We start from the raw sequence: 14,615 nt of genomic DNA on the forward strand, positions 1-14,615 counted from the left end.
GGGAACTGAGTCATAACCACTGAGCTGGAGCCTTGGAGCTCATCTGGTTGTCACCTCCTGTTGAATGGAGTCACAGAGACGGGATGTGACACCGTCAAGTCACACAGCAAGTCACCTTCAGAGCGGAAGCCAGGTGTCCAGCCAGGAGTCTGTGAGCTCTCCTTCCTAAAAAAAACTTGGTCCAGGGCTTCCCTGATGGCGCAGTGGTTGAGAGCCTGCCTGCCAATGCAGGGGACACGGGTTCATGCCCCGGTCCGGGAAGATCCCGCATGCCTGCATGCCGCGGAGCGGCTGGGCCCGTGAGCCATGGCCGCTGAGCCTGCACACCTGGGGCCTGTGCTCCACAATGGGAGAGGCCACAACAGTGAGAGGCCCGCGTACCACAAAAAAAAAAAAAAAAAAAAAACCTGGTCCAACTCTGCCGGCATCCTCATGCCCACCACCCACTCAGCACACTACCACCTGCCTCTGACCTTGGCAGCCTGGCTTCCACCCCCACTGCTCTGCTGAAATGTTTCTCCCCAGAATGGCCAATGCCCCTCCCCATGGTCACACCAGGCCTGGTGACAGGAAGATGGTTTCAGAAGGAGGAGAGGATGGGGAAGGGGTGTGGGCCGAGGTTCTGAGACTTCCCTAGTCCAGAACTGGCTTGAGAGCTGGACGGGCAAAGACTGGGCTAACCCAACAACACCAAAGCCATTGGTCACTACCTTTGCCTGCAGTGCCCTCCCACCCCACTTAATGGGCTGAGAATCCAATCCATATCCTCAAGTGGCTCAGGTTGCACTTGTTGTGTAACCATCACCATCCACCTCCGGAACTTCCTGATCTTCCCAAATTGAAACTCTGTATTCATTAAACAACCTCTCTCCATTCTCCCTCCACCACCACCACCCCCCGTCCCCTGAGCAACCATTATTCTACTTTCTGTCTCTCTGACTTTATTATTTTAGGTATCTCATATAAATGAAATCATACAATATTTGTCTTTTTGTGTCTGGCTTATTTCACTTAGCATAATGTCTCCAAGGTTTATCCATTTTGTAGCATGTGTCAGCATTTCCTTCCTTTTTAAGACTGAATAATATTCCATTGTATGGATATACCACATTTTGTTTATCCGTTCATCCATCAATGGACATTTGGATTGTTTTCACCTTTTAGTTATAGTGAATAATGCTGCTAGGAACATGGGTGTACAAGTATCTATCTGAATCCCTCCTTTCAGTCCTTTTATTTATGTACCCAGAGCAAAATTGCTTGATCATATGGTAACAACAAAGCCATCACCACACCTGCAACTAAATGGATGATGATGCCTTAATAGCATCAAATATCTAGTCAGTGTTCAAATTTACAGTTGTCTCATTAAAATCATTTTTAATAGTTTAGTTGTTTGAATCAAAATCAAAACATCTTTCCTGTATTGCAATTGATTGGTATGCCTTTTTTTTTCTTTTTTCTTTTTTTTGCAGTACGCGGGCCTCTCACTGTTGTGGCCTCTCCCGTTGCAGAGCACAGGCTCTGGAAGCGCAGGCTCAGTGGCTATGGCTCACGGGCCAGCCGCTCTGCGACATGTGGATCCTCCCGGACTGGGGCACGAACCCGTGTCCCCTGCATCGGCAGGCAGACTCTCAACCACTGCACCACCAAGGAAGCCCTGGTATGCCTTTTTTTTAAATAAAATAACCTGTTTAGTTTGGAATAATTTTATATTTACAGAAAAGTGGCAAAGTCAGTACAGAGACATCCCATGTACTCTTCACCCAGGTACCTCTAATGTTAATATCTTCCATAACATGAGAGATTGGTCAAAACTAAGAAATTGACACTGGTACTTTACTATTAACTAAACTCTAGACTTTACTTGGATTTCACCAGTTTCCCCACTAATATCCTTTTTCTGTTACAAGATTCCATCTTGGATACCACATTGCATTTAGTCATCATGTCTTCTTAGACTCCTCTGCTCTGTGACATTTTCTCAGTTTTTCATTTTTCATGACCTTGACAGTCTTGAGGAGTGCTGGCCGGGTATCCTCTAGAGGGTTCCCCAGTCTGGGTTTGTCTAATGTTTGTCTCATGATCAGACTGGGGATATGGATTTTGGTAAGGACAGCACAGAGGCAGAGCACTTCATCACATCCCATCAGGGGTGGGTGACATCCACAGGACATCACTGGTGATGCTCACCTTCATTTCTGGTATAAGTGGTGTCTCTTGGCTTCTCCGTCCTAAAGTTACTATCTCCCCCTTTCCCTGCTCTGTTCCTTGGAAGTGAACCATTAAGTTCATGGTATGTCTTTCAAATTCATTTTAATCAGTAGATTCCCCCATCTCTTAATTTTTTCTCAAAATTTATTTGTTGAAGAAACTGGGCCGTTTATCCTATTCCTTTGCCCTCTGAAGTTCCTTTAAACTGGATCTCAAAGCCTGATCTGCCTCATGCTTGATTTTTTCAGCAGGGCCACTGCACGGGTGGGGCTGTGGGCTTCTGTCAGGAGGCACCAATTGTCTCCTTTTTGTAACATTAGCAACTACTGATGCCCACTGTGTTACCCAGTTCTGATACCTTTAGATTCCTCAGAACTAACCTTATCATGCAGGTAACCTTTCCTACATGAAGACAGTTCCTTTTCTTCCTTCAATACGCATAATAGATTTCAGCAAATCAAAGATAGCACCCATGGTAAGAAACATTATTGTTTCTGTACAACCAAGAAAGAAAAAATGCTGTGAATTCACCTATGGCACATCGCCAGCCATAGAATACCAAGGTAGTGTTTTCCTTTTCCACTAACCTCATAGTTTTATTCTTTCCTCGGCTGAATTGTAGAAGTTCAGTCAAAATCAGCGGTTGCTGGCGGATGGATGTTTGGGCAGCCCTTGTTGCAGGGGCATCGCTCACACCGGCTTTTGTGGTTCAGGTGTCACATTGCCTTCATCAATCCCTGGGACTCAGTTTCCTCTACACTCCCTTGCATTGTCGCTTGCTGTGTGGTCTGCCATCCTTTTGCACACTTCTCAGTGACAAAACAGCTTAATGGAATTCTATTTCTTCTACGTCCTTTCTTAAGTCCTGTAAGCACTTGGTTATAGCTTTGCAAGAAAATACAAAATTGTAGTCATTCCTCTAAAGGCAGATAATTGCTACTGGGCTGTTACATTTGTGTCCCACTGCCCTGTTTCCATGCCTTCCTGTGCCCATGCCAACTGTTTGTTTCCACGGTGAATTATATTGTCATCTTTTTGACGATATTTTAAATGATAGTTAGACCCTGTATGCGTAGAACCAACCATGCATATAATGCAATGGAAGGTGATGCATTATGAACAGTGATGGTCAAGTGTGAGTGTGTCCAGTCATGATGACCGCGCTGCCACTGGTGGGCAACGACTGTGAGAAGTGCCCCAGTTACAGAGATGTTAAAAGTTTTTAAGACATGTGCCTTGCAGTTGATGAAACACAGAGTTTCTGGTTAAGTGGCTGGCAAGAATCCCATTTTATTTATCTGGGTGATCTCCCCAGACCTTAGCTCAGTGTTTACAACTATTTCAAAAATATTTGTGGAGGAATGAAACCAACAGTAAGCAATATGTATTTATTGAGCATTTACCAGGAACAAGGTCTAGTTGGGATAAATACTTGAGAACCCAAACCAATTCCCTTTCTTAAAGTTAATTTGCTTTTCCCCATTCTCATCACATTTCTGTAGCTGTTCTCGGCCAGGTTGAAGTCTTCCACTACTATATTGGTAGCCTTTCTGTTTCTTTTCCACTTGAGTAATAAATATACCCAACTGTCTATCTTAGATTTTCTACAAGAGTCCTGATTCCCATCTTCAGGTCACCTGAATGGATTTGGGGATCAGAAAACATGGTCATGTTCATGACCACCCTCTATTTCATTTTCCTCCATGGACTCCTGACAAATCAGCTGGAAGATTTGCCTGAACCACAAAATGTCCATGTCAGGATGGGTGATTTCCAGTTAAATTCAAGCAACATTACCTTTCTTTTTTTCCCCACAGGACAGATAATTGTCTCTTTGGATTCTTTCCTTCTTTCTTTTCTTTTATTAATAGGCTTTATTTTTTAGAACAGTTTTAGATTCACAGAAAAATTGAGCAGATAGTACGGCGAATTCCCATGTACCCCCCCACGACAGTTTCCCCTATTAATATCTTATATTAGTGTGGTACGTGTGTTACAATTAATGAAGCAATACCAACACATTATTATTAACTAAAGTCCATATTCAGACATCCCTAGTTTTTACTAAGGATCCAGGATCCCACATTACAATTAGTTATCATGTCTCTTAGGCTCCTCTTGGCTGATACAGTCTCTCTCCCTTTCCTTGTTTTTGATGATCTTGACAGTGTTGAGGAGTCTAGTCAGGTATATAGTAAGATGCCCCTCTGTTGGGATTTGTCTGATGTTTTTCTCATGATTAGACTGGGATTATGAGTTTGGGGGAGGAAGACCTCAAGGTAATGACATTTTCATCACATCTCATCAAGAGTGCAAACTATCAACATGACTTATCACTGTTGATATTAATCTTGATCAACTTATCACTGTTGATATTAATCTTGAGCTGGGGTGGTGCTCATCAGGTTTCTCTCCCTGCCCCCACTTTTCCATACAGGACTCTCTGGAAGGGGGTCACTAGGCTCAGTCCCACATTAGGTGATGGAAAGTTACAATTCCTCTCATTTAGGGTGGAGCTTGGATTTCTTTTTAAGAGTCAACCTCCTATGTTTCTCTCATCTCTTCTTCCCTTGCCCTCACCTCAGTTCCCTCCCAAAGTCTTCTTCCGAGGTTTTTCTTCCAATGTCTGTTTGATGTTTTTCTCTTCAGATTTAAATACTCCTGGATTTGGGGCTCAGTTCCCACATGCTCCTCTCTTCCTTAAAGTAGGTTTTTCTGAGTTGGTGCTACAGATCGCCCTTTCTCTGGGACACTCTGGTAGAAAAGGTTCTTTGGACCAATGCATGCGGAAAACGCTCATTCCTTACCCCTTCTTAGAGACTCAGAGCACACATGAGCATAATAAAAGGTCTGACAAGTCTGGCAATAAAGAGGCCTGATTAACTCAAAGGTTTCTCAAGCCTATTTCACCTTGAAACCTTTTACCATATTTCATTGACTCAGAGACACTCATTTTTTTTTTCTCACATATTAACATTTTTGAAGTTGGGTTGCATCTTACAGATCATTAGATAAGAAAATAGTATGTTTCTTCTTAGAGGTACCTGCAATAATGGTGTCAGATACACTGATGGTATTTGAGATTTGAGGACATACAGTATTCACGGCACATCTATAGATATTCTTCAGAACCAGTGAAAAGTGGAAACTGAATTAAGAAACTCAGCCTGCCAGGTCCTCAAACCCCACCTCTTCCTACTTGGATGACCTACCTCCTTGATTTTAGGTATTCTTCAGTTTGGGGTACAGATGTCCTTTGCTTCCTCTGTGAGATGTGCCCCAGGGCCCACTCCCCACCCCCTTCTGGCACAGCCAGCCATGACTGATTGGCTAGGCCAGTTTAACTTAAGAGTGAGGTATTAAGGAGTCCCTTGGCCACAGATCTAAGCTTTGTACTCTGAGCAGCTTTATCATTAATGAGGTGCACTATTGTCCTTAAGGAAACACATTCCTAGACTGCCTGGCTTGAAATCTAGCCTGCAGTGTGATCTTGGGCAAGTCAGTTAACCTCTCTGTGTCCATTTCCTCACCAGTAAACTGGGGATAAATAATTGCATCTACTTGATAGGGTTGTTGTGAGGATCAGATGGGATATTACACGTAAAGCACTGAACCCAGGGCCTGGCACCTGGCAAGCTACTGTAAAACATCGGCTGTTACTAGAAAGACAACATTTTTATCTTTGGTTCCTGGGTCATTTTTCAGGAATAAAAAAGGCTTGGAGACACTGACTAGCTTGGGTACTAATGGTGGCAGGAGGCAGTTGGTAGGAGGGCAGAAGAGAAATTTTCTGTAATAAATCACGGCCTGTGGTCAAGCTGGCCTTGGCCTGCTGCTCGGAGTTACTGACCCCAGCCAGAAGGTGGAGAGGAGAGAGCAAGAAAGTGATTCTCTTCCAACCAGCCCAGCCCCTAGAACAGAGGAACCTGGCAAAATAACAGCCTGAAGATTCAAAAGCAGTGAGTGGCATTCAGGCCCCAGGCGACTGGTTGTCTTCCAGGGTCCCCGCTGCCTGCTGCCATGTGTGCCGCCTTGGGCAGGACTCTGTCCACTCTATGCAATCTCCGCAGTTTCCTCCTCCTCCCCTTATTATTCAGGACATCTTGCTTCATATTCATTCCCCCACGGGCTCCATCCAATTTAATTGCTCTGTCACCAAAGATTAATCCCGACAGATAAGAAAAAAGACATCTGGAAACATTGACTCTGCTCCTTCTTATTGTCCCTCCCAGGGCCTTCACACTTTCAGCGGCTTCGCTTCAATGCCTTGTCAGGTTGTTGGAGTGGCTCATTTCAGGGGGTGAGCTCTCGGGGGTTCTGGTGCCCAGTGCTCCCGGAGGCTGGTGGCTGTCAGGGTCTGGCCACCTGTTGCTGTGCTGGAAGGACAGAGCTGGGACTGGAGGCAGGGCCATCTGGGCCTCAGGTCCCATCCCAGGCAGGACAGTCCTTTGCCTTTCTGAGTTGCTAAGAGACAGAAAGACATCCAAGAGGCAGGCTGCTTTAAAGAATATCATTTTTTAAAGGCTCATTCTAAATGGAACATCATCAGAACTTTGCCAAGATCTTCCTGGTTGTTCAGAAGATGGCCACTCTTTCTTTTTCTCACTCCCTTCCCTCTGTATCCCTGTCCCTTCGCTCTCCTTCCATCTCTCTTTTTAGCTTCTGAGGGCTCAGTCCTTGCTGGTCTGTTGATGGGGCTGAGCAGGGGTCAGGGATGATGGGGTGGCGGGTGAGGTCTCAGCCACAGGTCAGCCTGGGGGCCCAGGAAGTGTTTGGGGAAACTGGCTTCACTTCATCCAACCATGTCTGTGTCATTCACCAGGTGGCCTCTTCAGTGAGCAAACTCTTACCCATGTGTAAAATAAAGTGATTATCTGGGGAACAAGCATCCACACTTTTCGTGATTGCCACGGATCATTGTGTAGCCGTTTGCTGCTCTCTGGGTCCCGAGCTCCATATGTATTTTTCATATGTGTATCTGGCTCTATATTGTATTTTTATACAAATAGTAGCATATTATCACCTTGTTCTAGCCCTCGGGATTTTTTTTCTTTCATCCTAACAAGAGTCTTGATTATCTTAGTGTGTCTGTACATAGGAAGCAACATCAATCGTTTCGTTTTGTTTTAAACCACTTCACTAGATTATTCTTTTTAAAAAACATTTATTTATGTATTTGGCTGTGCCGGGTCTTAGTTGCAGCACGCATGATCTTTTAGTTGCGGCACGCGGGATCTTTAGTCGCATCATGCGGGATCTAGTTCCCTGACCAGGGATTGAACCCGGGAGCATCCGGAGCGCAGAGTCTTAACCACTGGACCACCGGGGAAGTCCTCAGTCGTTTTCAATGGTTAATCAAACACTTCTGCTCTAGGGCACTGCTGCCAGCCCACCCTGAGGCCTGCAGACTATACAATGCATGTCCCCAGGCTGCTCTGTTACTCAGGGGGCAGGAAACAAGTGGCAACTCAAACCTGGTGACCAAGGAAGGCGCTGTTTACAAAGGTGTGGGTGCAGGACGGAGAACCAGCCCGGGTTGCGGGCACCAGGGCCAGCACCATCTAGTTTGCTCATTTTATCCAGTCCTGAGGGGCTGTGTGACTTGCCCAAGGTCACACAGCAAGAGGCAAAGCCATCAGAAAACCAGGTGTCCCGACTCCCAATCACTGTTCTTTCCTCTGGGTTTGCTTTGATTGTCAAAAATGAAACAAAACAAAAACACCCCTGGTTATTTAAATTCCAATCATGAGTCTAGGAAAGTTTTTTTTTTTTTTAACATCTTTATTGGAGTATAATTGCTTTACAATGGTGTGTTAGTTTCTGCTTTATAACAAAGTAAATCAGTTACACATATACATATATCCCCATATGTCCTCCCTCTTGTGTCTCCCTCCCACCCTCCCTATCCCACCCCTCTAGGTGGTGACAGATCACCAAGCTGATCTCCCTGTGCTATGCAGTTGCTTCCCACTAGCTATCTATTTTACATTTGGTAGTATATATAAGTCCATGCCACTCTTTCAGTTCATCCCAGCTTACCCTTCCCTCTCCCTGTGTCCTCAAGTCCATTTTCTACGTCTGTGTCTTTATTCCTGTCCTGCCCCTAGGTTCTTCAGAACCATTTTTTTTTTTAGATAGGAAAGTTTTTAAATTAATCTTTTCCACAATCAAGACCAATTAGTCAGCTCTTCTGTCATGAGTTTCCATAATTTTTCGATTTCCCTCACTTACAAATTGCTTTTTAAATCATAATTTGCAAATTTATTCATGACAAATGTTTTTAAAAGCCAAAATTTGGTATCAGCTTAAGTGTCCCCAAATAGGATAATGGGCAAGTAAATGAGGATACATCTATCCAGTGGAAAATTATGTATTTCTTAAACTTGATATTTATGAAGAGTGTGCAATAAACTGGAAAATGCTTAGCTGTAATGCTCAAGTAAAATTGTAATCTCCAGTTTATTTCGAGTATCATCAGAATTATGTTAATTCATACATGCACTGAAACAAACCAAAAAAACCCTAAAGTTACGTAAAGAAAAACAAATATGGTAAAGGAATATACCAATATGTTACTGATAATGATTATCTTTAGCTGGGTGAAATATGGGTGATTTTGATTTGCTTCTTTCAACATTTCCAGATTTTCTACATTGATCTACTAATACGTTCATAATAACAACAGCAACAACTATAATAATCACAATTCAAGATTTTTAAAAGTCACTGTGATAATTTGACGAGGGATGCATATCCAAAACCATACAATTCCACACCTCTGACCCAGTCATTTCTCTTCCAGGAATCTGTCCTGAGAAACGAATTCTGCTTTGGGGCAAATCTCTAGGCAGGAAGAAGTTTACTGCAGGGAAAAGCTGGAAACCACCTAAATGCCAAACAGTGGAGTAATGTGGTTCAGCTGCTCAATGCTGCTACGTGTTCATTAGGAAAGAAACTTATGACAAAAGTATGTGCTACAACATTTAACGGAAAACTCAGGATTCATAATTAAATGTAAAATATGACTCTAACAGGTTTTTTTAAAAAAAGGTGTAGGTTTGGGGGGAAAATACACAAAGATGAGCTTGATGAGCCGGCAGGGCGGGGTGGTGGAATCGTCAATAATTTTTCTTCTTGATTTTCTAACATTTTCTGTAATGTAGTTACCTTGCCTTTGTAACTTAAAAAACACGATAAATAGCTGTTCATCTGGGAAGTTGGTTCTCAAGTTGTACCTGCTAAGCCACAATCTCACAGGGAAGGCGGGTGGAGACCCAGCCCCGATGTTGGCAGGATGACAAGAGGAAAGTGTTCATCAATGAGGGCCTGATGAAGTCTGAGTTATTTACTCCAGGGGTGATGAAGCACTGAGTAGGTAATAGAAATTGCTGGGCCCTGCAGGGGTCAAGGTGGGGAATGAGATAAGTAGAAGAGATAAGGGGGCTTCCCCTGTGGCGCAGTGGTTGGGAGTCTGCCTGCCGACGCAGGGGACACGGGTTCTTGTGCTCTGGTCCGGGAAGATCCCACATGCCGCGGAGCGGCTGGGCCCATGAGCCTGCACGTCTGGAGCCTGTGCTCCGCAACGGGAGAGGTCACAGCAGTGAGAGGCCCGCGTACCGCAAAAAAAAAAAAAAAAAAAAAGAGATAAGGAGTGCAGAGCACACAGTTAAAACAATCAGTTCACTGACCAGGTCCAGCTGACAAAGCCCTCACACCTGTCAGGGAGAGAACTGTGGTCATGGATGCCCAGGCTGAAACAGTGTGCAGGCAGCCTGCAGACGGGAGGCACCCAGAATAGGGCCCTGGAGACATGGGTTCTGGGGTCCTCACCACCAGTCCTGAACCAAGGATCCCGGGATTGACTGGGGGCTCCAAGGCCCCTTCCAGCTCCCAGTGTCTGCGATCTGTACTGCCGTTTGCTCCTGAAATTCTCTTCCTCATACTCCAAGGTGTGGCACTAATGCCTTCACCCCTGCAGGACCTTCCTTCCCTGCCCCTGCCTGGACTGCACATCCCTCAGTCTGTGTGTCCACAGTGTTTGAAACCCAGTTCAGAACTGACTTGTTCCATCTGAAAACAAACAGAATAAACATCTGGCAGCTAAGGGAGCATTTAGGATGTGCCAGATATTGTACTTGGCTGCGTGTTGTCCTGAGATGGGCTTGTCTGTCCCCCGAGGACTGGGTTGGCGTATTTGTGCCCACTTACCTGTTACTGCACGGCAAACCATCCCGAAACTTATGTTTTGTTCACCTTTATGGTGATAGCTGGGGCAGGGCAAGAATTGTCTGAAGGACTCTCAGTCACACTCTGGTGGTTGATACTGGCTTTGGGTGGGACCACGGCTGGGGCTGTTGACCCACCATTGGCCTCCTTCTGTATGGCCTGGGCCTCCTCACAGCAGGGTGGTAGAGAGATAGATAGAGAGAGAGAGCCAGACAGGAGGAAGTTGTATTCCTTTTATGACCTGGCCTCAGAAGTCACACAGTGTCATCCCCACTGTATTTTACTGAATAGAATCGCATAACTAAAGGTGACCCAAATACAAGGGAAGGGGAGTTGGAATTCGCCGTTTGATGTGAGGAATGTTCAAGAGCTTGCACATATGTTTTCTAACCACCACTGTTGGCCTTCCTTGTACCCCACTCTTCCTTGCGCCTGACACAGAGCCTTGAACTAAACATTAGCCAGAATTGTTGGTAGAGCTGAATTGCCTTTCGGGTTGGTGCAGACCTGGGTGCAGAGGATAGTTTGGTGTGAACCCACTTGCTTCCTGTTTATGTTGTTCAGAAACACAAAACACTTGGAGAAGCCATGAATTTTTTGCCTCTGGCTGCCCACAGGCTTGGGATCTGGGTGGGTCAAGGTTGTTGTCTGTCATCTGCCCCTATTTTCCCATCCAGCCTTTCCCCCACTGCTCCATAAACTCAATCCCATGCTTTAATCAGACAGGTCCCCTCACTCTGTCCGAGTGGGGACAGCCTTTACCCAGGTGGGTTCATCTTCTGGGATGCCCTCTCTCCTTTCTATCAATACTTTCCACCTGCTACCCAGCCTTCATGACCCAGCTCAAGGAACTTTCTCTCTTGGCATTTCCCTCTTACCACCACCAACCTCTTCCCCACCATTTCCTCGGCAAGAGAAGTGAAAAGCAGGCTTAATTCCCAAAGCTGCAGTCCTGAGTCCTTAAGGAAGCCCAGGGGCAGCAAAGACAAAAGCCCTGGCACCAGGCAGGTGAGGAGGCTGAGAGAAACAGGCTGGAGGCCAGCTAGACCACAGGAAGGACCACAGCCAACTGGTCTACCAAAGGGGGCAGCTCCTTCTTGCTTCAGCAAGTTGTTACCAGGGGAACTGAAGGACAGATCATCTAATCTTTCCCGAGAAGCAGAAAAATATGGATTTTTATGTGGGATTTCTTAATTTGTAATTATTGATGATTAATTTAAAATTTTAGAATTCAAGCTAATTCCATGGGCCACATTTGCCCCCCCTCAGTTCACAACTTTTGGCTGAAAAGATCTGGGGCAGAGAGAAGGGTTTGGGAGGGAGGGAGGGAGGAGGCTGGACAGAACTCCCCAGGCGGGGGCAGAGTTGAGGGGGCTGTTGAGGATGGAACTTCTGGAGGGTTCTCAAGGGGCCTCAGTCCAATGTAAGCTTCCGAACTTGGACTTTACACCAGGGGAAGCATACAGAACCTCAGCAGAATGGGGCTTTTGTGGAAGTTGGGTTCAGTTACAGAAAAATAAAATCCTACTTCTTGCTCCCCTGAGTTTGGGGTGAGATTCATACTCCAGAGCCTTCAGCGGAGGCTCACTGAACGAGGGTCCCTGTCTCAAGTCAGCTCCCCAGGGAAACAGATTTGGCATAGTTTCATCTGCAAAATCCAGGCTTGTGGGAGAGAGCTCTTGAGACCTCTAGGAGATAAAGAGAGCAGACCTGGCCAGAGGGCAAGGTTGAAAATGATTCAGTCTTGACAAAGACCTCAGTCCAGCCTATGGAGAGCTCTGGGTTCCTCCGAGGTCTTCCAAGTTGACCTGGATGGGGAAGAGGTTGCTGGGCCACAGTGACCAGGTACTGAATGCAGGCTGCCCTTGTGAACAGAGCTCGGCCTTGGGCAAGGGGGTTCTCTGCAGCAGAAGGCAAGTCCCAGAGAGACTCAGCGGGAGCCATCAGCAGGCAGAGGAGTGAGATTCCAGTTCTTGAGGGAGGAGGTATCTGGGTGGTTCACACAGTGTCCACTGCCCCTCGCACTACTCAGATTCACTAGTTTCATATGATAAGTTTTGAGAAGCAGCTCCTCCAGATTCCACTGGACCTCTTTTCCAGGGGACGCTTACAGGGGGAAGCTTAGAGGGATGGAATTCAGCTCCTTCCTCCCTGCAGCTGGTCTTGAGGGTGTAACTGATACCCATCATCCTCTCCTCTACCACCATCCTCGTATCCCCATACCCTGAGCTAGCACCTCCACTGGTTAGGTGGCTTGGATGGGGTAACTGAGACCCTCATCCTTGAGAGGTCTGCTCCCCTCATCACCAGGTCCTTCTTGGTCTATGCATTTGTTTATTTCCTGTTGAAATTGGGTACAGGAGAACCAAGAGCCATCCCAGTGAACCGCTTGGGTGCCAAACATATTCTTTCCTGCCCCCCTTGTGTATCAGCGACTTGACTGTCTCCTGACGACCAGGGTCCATTACCCATGCCAGGAAGGTGACCTGTGGGGCAGTGTTCAACCATCCACCGTCACCACCAGCCACATTTTTACACCAGGCTCCATTGCAGCGTTGCCTCCAGAACTCTGCCTGGGATGGAACCAACCACTCTGGGTTGGAATCCTGGCACTGCCATTGATGGGTGAGCTTTGAGGGCTGCCTCTTCTTTGGAACATGTGTGGTCTTAGTGGTAATTGGGTAAGTGGGTCTGTGTTTCTGGGTTAAAAAGACAAACAAGTAGGGCTTCCCTGGTGGCGCAGTGGTTGAGAGTCCGCCTGCCGATGCAGGGGATGCGGGTTCGTGCCCCGGTCCGGGAAGATCCCATGTGCCACGGAGCAGCTGGGCCCGTGAGCCATGGCCACTGAGCCTGCGCGTCTGGAGCCTGTGCTCCGCAATGGGAGAGGCCACAACAGTGAGAGGCCTGCGTACCGCAAAAAAACAAACAACAACAAAAAAAAACAAGTAGAAACACCTCCTAACCAGCCTAGATCAGGGTGGCAGAGAGGTACAGCCAGGAGTGTGGCCTTGGAGGAACAGATCTGAGACTGAGTCCCAGCACTTTTCTTTGCCATGAGGCTTGGGCCAGTCACTTAATCTCCTGAATTCCCAATTTCTCCAGATGTGACTTGGCACCCAAAATACTCCTGTTGACATCTGGCTCTGAAGATGGAGGGCACAGCCCAACTCATAAGTGTGTGTCCAGTGATGGTAACTCTTGCATGACTCTTGGAAGGTCCTGTGTTTTCACAGTCTCAGGTCAGATTCTTCTAGAACCTGGCCAAGGACTTGATGCCAGCTGTTTCTGAAGGCAGTGTTCTCAGGAGAACCAGGTCAGGCAGTGGGGAAAGCAGGAGAGGGAGGTGAAAGAGACACTCCCCCAACCCCACCCTCCCTCTGCCCAAGGGGGAGAGTTGAGGTGAAGCACAGCCTCAGCCTGATCCTGGGCATCAGGGAGCCCTGGGAGCTGGAGGCAAAGGAGCTGGTATTTGTCCTCTCATGTAGAGAGTTCTTGGTCACAGGCTGCTGGGGAGTGGGGGGATGCAGAGCTCCCAGGCCCTTCCAGCTCTCTGTAAGGGTGAGGCAGCTCCAGTGCAATCTCCTGAGAGTCTCAGGGACCGGCCCCAAGGAGCAGAGCATGCAGAAGCTGGGGGAAGGATTGGAGGAGATTTGTGCAATCTTGAATTTCCTCGCTTGTGCTCTAAGTGCTTTCTGAAGCCCAGGCTGCTGGGACCGGGACCCATTCCCTTGCCAAAGAACAAAGTTAACAAAATCTTGACTTTTAAGTCTGGAAGCCTTTGTCAGGTGTAAGACAGAAGATGTTTGGAAGGAAATGTGATTGAGTTCCTTTCCCCAAGAGAACTGGCCAGCCTCTGGGAAGGCCGCCTGCCTGCCCTTAGGCACCTGGCCAGATCTGACTCCAGGTTGGCACTCTCTCTGGGATGTGGGGATCAGGCAGAGGCTTTCCTCTGCTGTTTGGGGCAGCCAGAGGGAACTGAGGGCTTAGATACCTTGTCCAAGGACACAGAACTGTTAAGTGGAGCTGGGATTTGAACTTGCAACTGCAGTGCTTATATTTACTACCTAATGCTGCATAACAAATCACTCCAAAACTTAGTGGCTTAGAACAACAAACATTTATTATCTCACCATTTCTGTGTGCCTGGAATCTGCCAGCAGCTTAGCTGGGTGGTT

General features: G+C 46.7%; 1 long non-coding RNA gene across 2 annotated transcripts in view; it reads left to right on the forward strand.

Annotated features, from left to right (window-relative positions):
* LOC137232341 (uncharacterized) overlaps nt 1–14,615 on the forward strand; it is a 35,762-nt gene that overhangs the window by 7,958 nt on the left and 13,189 nt on the right. For both annotated transcript variants that reach the window (XR_010946976.1, XR_010946977.1), the window contains exon 2: nt 1,476–1,663. This is a non-coding gene — a long non-coding RNA (uncharacterized lncRNA). The remainder of the gene's footprint in view (nt 1–1,475; nt 1,664–14,615) is intronic.

The sequence above is a fragment of the Pseudorca crassidens genome, chromosome 10, assembly GCF_039906515.1.
Source record: "Pseudorca crassidens isolate mPseCra1 chromosome 10, mPseCra1.hap1, whole genome shotgun sequence".
Lineage (NCBI taxonomy): Eukaryota > Metazoa > Chordata > Mammalia > Artiodactyla > Delphinidae > Pseudorca > Pseudorca crassidens.